Source organism: Melozone crissalis, unplaced genomic scaffold (assembly GCF_028551555.1).
Source record: "Melozone crissalis strain CALT ecotype California unplaced genomic scaffold, PUWL_Pcris_2 ptg000027l_1, whole genome shotgun sequence".
Taxonomy (NCBI): domain Eukaryota; kingdom Metazoa; phylum Chordata; class Aves; order Passeriformes; family Passerellidae; genus Melozone; species Melozone crissalis.
The window spans coordinates 69968193-69978058 of NW_026535805.1; the positions used below are offsets into that span (position 1 = coordinate 69968193).

General features: G+C 47.0%; 1 protein-coding gene across 2 annotated transcripts in view; it reads right to left on the bottom strand.

The window, feature by feature from the left end:
* Positions 1-9625, bottom strand: part of ELOVL5 (ELOVL fatty acid elongase 5) — a 39328-nt gene extending 29703 nt beyond the window's left edge. Inside the window, exon 1 of one of the 2 annotated variants that reach the window (XM_054279635.1) lies at positions 9563-9625. The gene's annotated coding sequence lies outside the window, so the exon portion shown is untranslated. The remainder of the gene's footprint in view (positions 1-9562) is intronic. The other variant, XM_054279636.1, reaches the window with a different exon arrangement.
* Between the last annotated feature and the right edge of the window lie 241 nt (positions 9626-9866).

Below are 9866 nucleotides of genomic sequence, written 5' to 3' on the forward strand. Positions count from 1 at the left end.
AATCAACCCTTCAGGGTGTTGGGTGAGTCAGAGTTTAAAACCAAAGACTGAAAAAGAGATACAGACAGACATACAAAAGTGTGAAAAGGTGCAGCAACAAAAAATTAAGTAAAGAGAGGGGTGCAAAACCACATCACTTCTCTGCTAGACTTCTTCACACGTGCAGCTGGCCACTTAGTCACTGCAGGTTCAAAGATGGTCATCTCCTCCCAAGGCCATGCATCTCTCCTTTGAAAGCAACACAACACTAAAAGATGTAAATAAAACACTCCAAGAGGTTTGTTTTTCATACACTGTAAAGTGTAGTTAAAATTTGGCAACATTACTGTGTTCTCACAGAGAAACATCTCCGTTTCTCACCCTTCAGGATGCAAAATTGTACTTTAACAGCTTCCTAAATGTATATTTTAAGACCCAAAGTTAATCCCGCAGATGCTTAGAAAAGTGCACTGTGCTATATGCAACCAATACCTGAGCTGATGCATTGTTTGAGCCTGACGTGTTTTGTGAAACCAAGAAGCATTCAGTCTGCACAACTGGAAATTCATCATAGCTCTGCAATTGTTCAATGAGAGTTTAGATTTGAGTCTCTGATCTAAACAAGTGCAGAACTGAATTTAGAAAGTATGAGCCAATTAAGACAGACTTTTAAAAAAAAGAGAAGCATTTGAAAACAACATTAGCAGTCCCTTCCTGCACCATAATGCAGCCACTTAGCAGTGGTGATGGAACAAGAAATCAATACAAAGAAGTACCAAAGGATATTATTTTTATTCTGCAAGGCATGACCAGACTTGCAGCCTGCTTTTGTGTGCTTCAAAGGGAGATGATGACGGTTTTGAAAGGGCTAAAAAAAGAATAAAGAAGTTAGAGGTTCTGGGAACCTGTCAAGTAAAAGTGGAGAATTGGGTATGGCCTCTAGAAAAAATTACTGGGAACCTAATGAAGGCTGCAAAACCAGAGGACAGAGTGTCATGGTTTGACTCTACCTGGTAAATTACACCCCACAGCTGCTTGCTCACCCCTCTGCAGACCTGATGGAATGGGGGAAACAATCAGAAAAAGGTAAAGCCTGTGTGTTAAGAACAGTTTAATAAATTAACTAAAATTAACAATTACAGTAACAACAACAATAATAAAAATGAAAAAGGAGATAAAGAGAGAGAGGGAGGAATAAAACCTAAGACAGACAAGTGATGCACATTACAGCTGCTCACTACTCACTGACTGATGCCCAGCCCATCCTTGAACAGCAATTGGAGCCTCCCAGCTAACTCCCCTCAGTTTACACTCTGACCATGACATTCTGCAGTGTGGAATATCCCTTTGGCCAGTTTGGGTCAGCTGTTCTAATTGTGCTTCCTCCTGGTTTCTTATGCACCTGCTCACTGGTAGACCACGGAACACTGATAAGTCCTTGATTTAGAGTACACTCTGCTCAGCAACAATTGAAACATCAGTGTGTCATCAACATTATTCTCATACTGAACCCAAAACACAGCACTGTACCAGCTACTAAGAAGAAAATTATTCCAGATGAAACTAGGACACGCAGCTTTTACTATTTAAATTCACATGACAAGTGGTCCGACACCGTCAACTCTAAAAATGACTTACAGCCATGCACAATTTTTACTTATAAGAAAGTAGAAAATGAAAATTGCAGCAACAATTCATGCATTAGCAGGGCAACGATCTACACTGAAACACAGTGGCCTTTCTGTGATTACCTGTATTACTATTATTTTACTCCTCCTTTTCAGCTGAACAAACAAATGCAGTACTCCTTCCTGACCTGCACAGTGCCATCTCTCTCAATCTCTGTGCAAGGATCTGCCACCCTGTACTGCTGGTGTTCCCTCGTACTTGTGTTCTCCTCTAATCCTTACACTGTGTTTTAAGCTCTTGCAGATGGTGATGGAGACACTCACATAAACCTTGCCAGCCCATGGCTGAGTCCAGTGGCTGAGGCCTGGCAAACCCACCCACCCCTCCTACAGCCAGAGCAAACAAGAGGCTGCAGAGGCAGCCATGGTCTAAGCTGCACCTTCTGGGTGGCAAACATGTCAGAATTCAAAAAAATATTAAAAAACCTGCTCAAATCTTTTGAAAGAGGTTTTTCTGCTTAGGCATGCTACAGACCCAGAGAAAAAAATCTATAAGTAACCAGGCCTACTGGACTGGCAGCTTACTTTCTGTCACTATATCACATATGTTGATTAAAAAAGAACATTCTGCACCATGCTGTACAAACACAGGTATTTTCCCCATTAATGAGGCTTTATGCATGCACAAAGTCATGCTCACAAGATTAATACAAACCTTAACAACATGCCAAAATGCCACTGCACACCAAGTGAATCAAGGGATAAATGTAAGATGTAAGGGTTAAATGCATGACCCTAATTTAGGACAACCAGATGAGTTTGCACCAGTTCACAGGGTCTGTGATCCGCTAAGAGCAAACTCTCCACATCAATACTGCAAAACAAAAATGAACCACCAAACCACAATCAGACATTCACCATAAGCTTCTGCTGTTCTGCAACCCACAGAAGCACGTACATAAAATGCAAACACAACTTTCATTGTGTCCTGCAAAGCCAAATCCAGATTGATGTGCCTTCCCCAACAGCGGCCCTTCCTCACCAGCATGTGAGCAGCCATGTGAATGAACTGGCCCCACAGAGCATTTCCAGCAAGCACACAGGCCATGCCCCTGAAGTAACATGACATTTGAACTTCAGCATGCAGAAAGTTTTCTCAAGTTTCTTTTTCTAAAGGGCAGCATGATGATAAACATTGAAGAATGTCATCCTCCTAACCGGTTAAACATTTAATTATTGTTTTTTAAGTCAAAGGTTCTCCCTACTGTTTGGCAAGGAGATGATTCTCAAAATGATGATTTGAAACAGTAGTATTTTTAAAAGTAACCCAAGGGCAAGAAATATTCCTTCAGGAAAAGGTTAACTGAAGGTTTCTGATTCAATTATGTGCATATATCTAAAGGGAAGCCTACATAGATTAAGGTATAAAAGCTTATAGTTTCCCAAATCTTCAATGACTCAAGTGAACCCAAACCTGAGGACACAGGATCAGCTCAAGGACTAGACCTCTACTTTCAGATCACTATGGGGACAATGATACAGTAGTGGCAAATGTAAATTTCTTTTATTAATTTCCAAGAGCTGATTTTAACTCAGCAGAGGAGCTGCTTCTCCACAAAGTTGTGGTCTGCTCCAAACCTTAACCATATGGCATCTAAGGGGAGAAGGTGTTTTCCCACAACTAGCACTTGCCAAGGGCTCTGTAGGCAACACAGGCACAGCAGAAATACTGCTTTAACCCAAAATGCTTCCCAGCAAACTTTTAACAGCAAAAAGTGAGGGAGGAAAAAAAACAACAAACTGGTAAACTTGCTTGCTTATGAATTAACTAGCTAAACATATGAGGTGTATTTGGTTTAATAAACTAAACTACATTATTCTGCAAAATAATACTTGTTAGTTATTGTCTAACCCTGCTAACATCCTTAAGGTGACACAAACAAAAACTCCCAATGGCATACAGAAAAGCTGGGGTGTTACCTGAAACCAAGACTACCTCCTTTTGGAAATCAAGTAGATGTTTTAAAGCAGAGAGCCTGAACATGCGCACAGGAAGAAAGCAATTACCCTCCAGTCACTGCAAAGACAGCTGGCAAGAGGAAAAACAGTTTTCTCAAGGTCAAGAGGGAGAGGAGTGCTTCCAAGTGATAACAGAAGAGCAGTCACTTTGCTCAAATCACTGACCCAGAGTCTCAAAGAGGAGGGTTATGCAGGGATCAAAGTGCAGGGCACAATGTGAAAATGCAGGAAGAAAGGTTTATTCCACATTTGCTGTATTGCACAAGCAAATTTTATCTCCTGAAATTCTAGGGCAAGTCAGCATATTTAGCCACTGCCCACAGCGTATCAGTTGGCAGGCATATGTTTGATACAAAGTTTTGACATAGAGGTCAATTAAACACAGACAACTTTAGCTTAAATATAAGCTCATGAAATGTCTGTATATTTCTACCTGCACAGTATGCCATTGGTCATTAACAAAGCTATCATTAATGAAGCACGAACTCTACAGTTAATAAAGTTTTAATAAGGGCATGAAAAATACCCAGTTGCAATGGGATGTCAAGGCCAGCTCAACTCACAGCACTGAGCTCATCATAAGTAGGATGATTCATTTCTTCATGGAGAAGTGACAATTGCACTTAGCAGCACACATCTTTTGTAAAATCTCTACACTTGGTAAGAAGGTTTATTCCTGTTTCACACAAGTCTACTATTTCACCAAGAAAATAATTCTCCAATGCATCCAATACAGCAGGAAAGTATTTACCAACCACATACTTCAGACAAGTTTGCTCTTGTGCTCTTATTTGCCCTGTAAGATAATATGTTCTAAATGCCAAAACACAAACAGAGAAACCAAGGCAATAAATTTCAGGAGATTAATTTCATTAAATAGATATAAGGAGACCCAATGCATACACAGTCAACAGCCACTTTACAAGTTATTTCCATAATAAGACTGAAGGCAGCATTTATTTGATTTGTCAATCAAAAAATCAATTCATGTCACTGTTTGCATTACCCTCATCAAACAAAGACCTAACTGCTGTTCTGTTGGATGATGGGAACAGGCTTTGGTGCCCTCAGAAACCCAGCCATAAATCACTTTTACCAATCAGCACTCAGGAACTGCAGGGATGTCAGCCCAAGCAATGCTGTCTTAACTGTACTGCTGCAATACCAAATTTAAACAGCCTTAGGAAAGGTCATAGCAAAGCAATCTGACCTGGAAAAAAGTTTTTAAACAGACCAGCTTCTGTGTAATTCATTGATTATCCTTTGCATTTGTCCTTGTATGTTCTTCCATTTAAGGGAAAAAGCATTTTCAATGCTAGTGTGCATAAACTGCAGGAATCTCTGCATTTTTACCACATTTAAGAATCACAAAACAAATTAGCAACCATATTACAAAGATTATTGTCAGTTTTTTGAAGTGTCTGGATGCACAAGGAGAAGTGTGCTCTGACTATCATGCAGAAAGAATTAATTTCTTCAGTCTATTATACAGCAAAACAGCTTTGCAAAGCTTATGCTGCAGCCTGGAAGAATGTCATTTTGTACACTGAAAAAGGAGAAAAACAAAAACTGCAAGAGCTGAGGCCAACAGCCACCATGGTACTCCTGTCTAAACAGTTTTATAGATCTCATCCCCACACAACCAATTCAGGACATGGTAATGACAGAAGGTAACAAAAGAGGATTGACATTAAGAAGACAAAATGAATGAGTTGTTATGCAGGGGAGGTTACAGTAAACAGCATAATTACCTATACATGCCTTCTCACCCTAAAGGAAGAGCTGCCAAATCTAAGTGGAGCTTTTGTAGCTGTGAAGAGCCAACATTTTGCTCGTGATCCACTTTAAGACAGCAGGAATAAAACAACATGCCAGGAAGGAACAGGTAGAGATATTTGTGGCTCTTCTCTTCAGCAAGGAAAGAGCACCCCTGCCTCTCCTAGTTCAAAGCCAGAAAACAAAACCTCCATGGCCTGAACAAAAAAAACCAAAACAAACCCAAAAAACCAAAACAACACCACCAAGAGCCCATTCACTCCAAAGGACCTTCTCAGTCCTAAAGAGCCTTCCTGGCATGAGCTGTCACAGGGAGCAGCGCACAGGCACTCTGGCTTCCTGCCCTTGTGGGGGAACCCAGACCCAGAGAGCCAAGTCCCCTGCCATGTGGGCATCAGGGGGACACCTGAGATGGCTCTGAGCCCACCCTGCCATCCAGCCACTGCTCCTCACCAGCACAGCCAGCACACTGCTCCTGCCCTGCACGGGGCAGGCAGCAGCACGACTGAGTGCTCACTGGTGACATCCTTTCAGCCCCAGGTCCAAGAGGGCCACAGGGGACAACAGTACAGAGGCACGACACTGTTTTAACAGGGCACTCTAGGCAACTGCTCTTTCTCTCCCAAAATTTTTCTCAGGTGGGATGCAGACAGCATTAACTGGGAGATCTGTTTTGTCTGCCACCGAGCGAGGGTTGCTGAGACCACCAGAAGAAGGCAGAAGACAAGTATTTTAACCTTGTGCTTTGGCTGGGTATCTTTTTTTTCCACCGAGCTCAGCAGAAACAGAAGCTTTTGATGTTGCAATGTTTACTGCCCCAAAAATGAGGAAGGTAAAGGAATGAGGTCAACTCAGTACTTGAGAGCATTTAACCAATTAGCAACTGAATGTCCCTTAGAAGGAATATGCTTGCAAAGGGGCAGCTGTGGATCACTTAGGCTGGGATCTCCATCTGTGGCTGCTGGACTTGAGCACCAGATCAGTTTGAAATCCTAAGATATTATCAATTTCACCATCATTCCCAAAAATCTGAATCTTCAAACATATTTTCAAAAATCTGCTCCTAGCAAGTTGCAAAAAAAAAATGCAAATAAAGGAACTGTCCAGAGGCCTGATGGATCTACAGTACTATTTCAAATTTTCTTTTTTTTTTGTTCTGTTATCTTTCAGTTAATTCCTCTTATAAACAATACAAAATGAAAGTCAGCATGGAAAGAAGAGATTACACTAAAGAATTCAAAATATTTTATTTCAATTCTGGCTATACTAAAGACAAAGAATGTAACAAGAAGAATTCATGCTGAGAAATTTAAGAACAAGATCAACTTACTAAAAATACTGCAATAAGTAAACCCAGAGACTGGTCAGACAGCACATAAAGTATCATTAATGATGCTATATTTCAGTACCAAATATGCATGAGTTTTAATCAAAGATAGTCCATCTGATCAGCTGCTGCTACGTAAAGGCTAACTTAACTCACATAGTGCATCTGCTTTTTAAAAAGCAGCATGAGGCACAGAGACCATCAGGCAGACCTTTGCCAGCTTGCAAGACAAAGCCACATTGCATATTCATTTCACTGCTGCTCTCCCTAGTTGCATTTGAATGCTAAAATACAGGAGACTTAAGTCAGAACACATGACACATTCATTTAGCTACTTATGAATAAAAAACACAAAGAGATTCCAGCATGCATTACATATGCAACGTGTGCTTTGTACAAAATTCAGTAAAGTCAAGCAAAATTCTGGCATCTCTTCTAGTGCTCTTGACCAATATCAGCTGGCACAAGCATCCCTGAGAGCAAATCCAAGCTTAATTTCAGCAAACTCAGCACAGTGGTCCTTTTCACTTGCTCCTAAATTCACATTAAGTTAGGAAGGGATCTCCACCCAGGTGACCCCAGCTATCCGCAGATACAAGTTTCAGGTAAAATCCTCCCTCTGTGCAAGAACAGCTGCCTCCCGCCAGAGTACATGCGTTGCCTACTTGCTGCTCTGAAAGCAGACTATTCTAGTGCACGACAAATACATGAATACTCATACTAAAAATTCCAGCTTTTATTGCTACAGAGCATCAGACGGTCACGTGTGCCACAGGCTGACTCTCCCCGACACAGCTTCAGCGGCTGTTAGCAGCGGTGAGCCTGCACCAGGACTTATCTCTAGCTATGGAGTATTTCAACAGCAGAGGAAAACCTCGGGCTGTGACTGCACCAAAGGAGCAAGGACTTAGAGTGAAATACATCGCAAAACTCCTCAGCGTTGTTCACAAGTTCTTACTTAAACCAAATAAATCCCCTCCCTCTATGCTAGCAGCTTAATACTGATGCAGCAGCACCACTAGCCCCATCTACAAAACCTTGGCAGCCGCCAGCCCTCCACCCAGCCGCGGCCGGCGGCGATAGCTCCAGCCGCGGCTGCCAGTCCTGGCAGGAGCTGCTCTGGCAGAGATAACCTCGCCCTGGAAGCAACCTGGCCCAAAACTCCGGCGAAAGGCTGTGCCGCCCCGGGAGACGCCTGCACGCTCATCCTGCTCTAGTTTCAGCTGCAGGGCGTGTTTCCATTTGCACAGAGCGGTTATAGAGACTTCCTGATGGGAAGCATCCCAAGCGCAGCCATGCCCCTGCCTTGTTTTCCCTCGCCACGGCTAGGAGCCGGCTGAGCTCTTTGCTGGAGTTTTCTGTCACAGTCGCGAGAACTCGGCCATGGCACAGAATCCCACGGCCTCAGAGAGCACCAGAAGCACTGAGCATACAAATGAGCCGTGCAGGGCACTGCCGTTCAGCGGCGGCTGGGGCACGGAGCGGGCAGCGCACCCGGCTGCCGGAGGGAGGGAGCGAGAAACGCCTCTCGTGTGCCAGGAGCCCCCGTGCTGAGCAAGCCGAGGTGCTACCGCTCCTGCCCAGGTCTGCAGAACTGACCTTTCGTCTGCAGACTCACAGCACAGACCGATAGCGGAAAGCTCTCTGGAGCGGGATCCTCAGATGCTGCATCCCTGGGAATCAGGGGAAAGGAATGAGGGCAGAAAAGCAACAAACGGGGCAGAGAAGGAGAAAACACACTGCCCAAGAGAATTCCTCACATAACCCCAGGCACTGCTTCTAATGCTGCTGGTGCCCAAGGGCTTCCAGGAGATGAAGAGATAAAAGCAAAGTCATAAAGTTTTTAAGAAAGTCCCTGCACAGGCATCTGACATACTGACACATTTCTGTCGGCTGTCCTTCCTTTTCTGCTCACTTCCTAAGGCAGGTACGCTTTAAACACACAGGTTTCTAAATGGGCCGGCCCCTTTCAGAAGCACTGCACATCTCCAGGGCCGAGCTCTTTGCTGGTTTAACGCGGCGTGTGCCCTGTCCCACACTCAGACCCGCGAACTACCGTTCCAGCGGCTCCAGTTCTAACCCAGCAAGGCGGTTAGGGGCGCTGGGCAAGAACTCAGGGAAGAAGAAGTAACAGCCTTCCTTCCGAGGCCGACGAGCCCTTCCGCTGACACCGTGCCGCTCCACCGGGCTGCTCCCCCGGCCGCCAGCGGCCGCCTCAGCGGGCCGAGCCGGCGGGATGCACTCCGGCACACCCCGCACACCCGGCACAGCGGAACAGGACGGATCAGAGGTTCTGTCCGGAGCCGTGGCAGCGCCGAGCCCTCCGCGAGCTCCCCGGAAAGGCAGCTACGGCCGAGGACGGGGCTGAGGTGCGGGGTCTCCTCCCTTCCTGCCTCTGTTATTTCACCCCACCCCGTGCCCCGCACGGCGGAAAGGGCTGCCGCCGCCGCCGCCCGGGATGCAGTATCCATGGCAATGCGGGATTGCATCATGCTTTTGACAAAACCGGCGAAAAGACGCTCCCGGCGAGAGCCCCGTCCCTTCCGCCGCCCCGTCCCCTCCCTTCCCCGGCCGGCTGGCCTGCCCGCCACTGCCGGCCCCGTCCCCGGCCGCAGCCCCGCCGGGCACCAAGCCCCCCCCTCCGCTCCGCGCACAGCCAGCGCTGCCGCCACACTTGTTGCGCGCCCCGCGGAGCGGCGCCCCCCGCCCGCCGTGCCCCCTGCCCCCCTCGTCCTCCGCATCCCCCTCCGGACCCGGGCGGCCGCGCCACATCCCGTCTCCGGGCGGGGAGCCCCGGCGCTGCGCTCCCTCCCGGCCGGGGACGCGGCCCTACCTGGCGGCGGCGGCGGCGCTGGGGGCGGCGGGCGGCACCGGCCGGTCTGTCCCGCTGCGAGCCGCGGGGCGGGGCCGGGGGGCGGGCGCGGGGCGGCGGGCCCCGCCCCCCCGCCGGCCGTGGGCTGACGGTGACGTCAGAGTGGTGCGGGGGGCTCACGGGCGGCGGCCGAGGGGCGCTATGACGTCACGGCGGCAGAGAGCCAATCGGGCGGTGGGGGCGGCTCGTGAGCGGCTCGTGCCGCCCGGGGATCGGGGCCGGAGCGTCCAACAGGTCCCGGGCGGGACGGGAGCGCGGAGCGGGA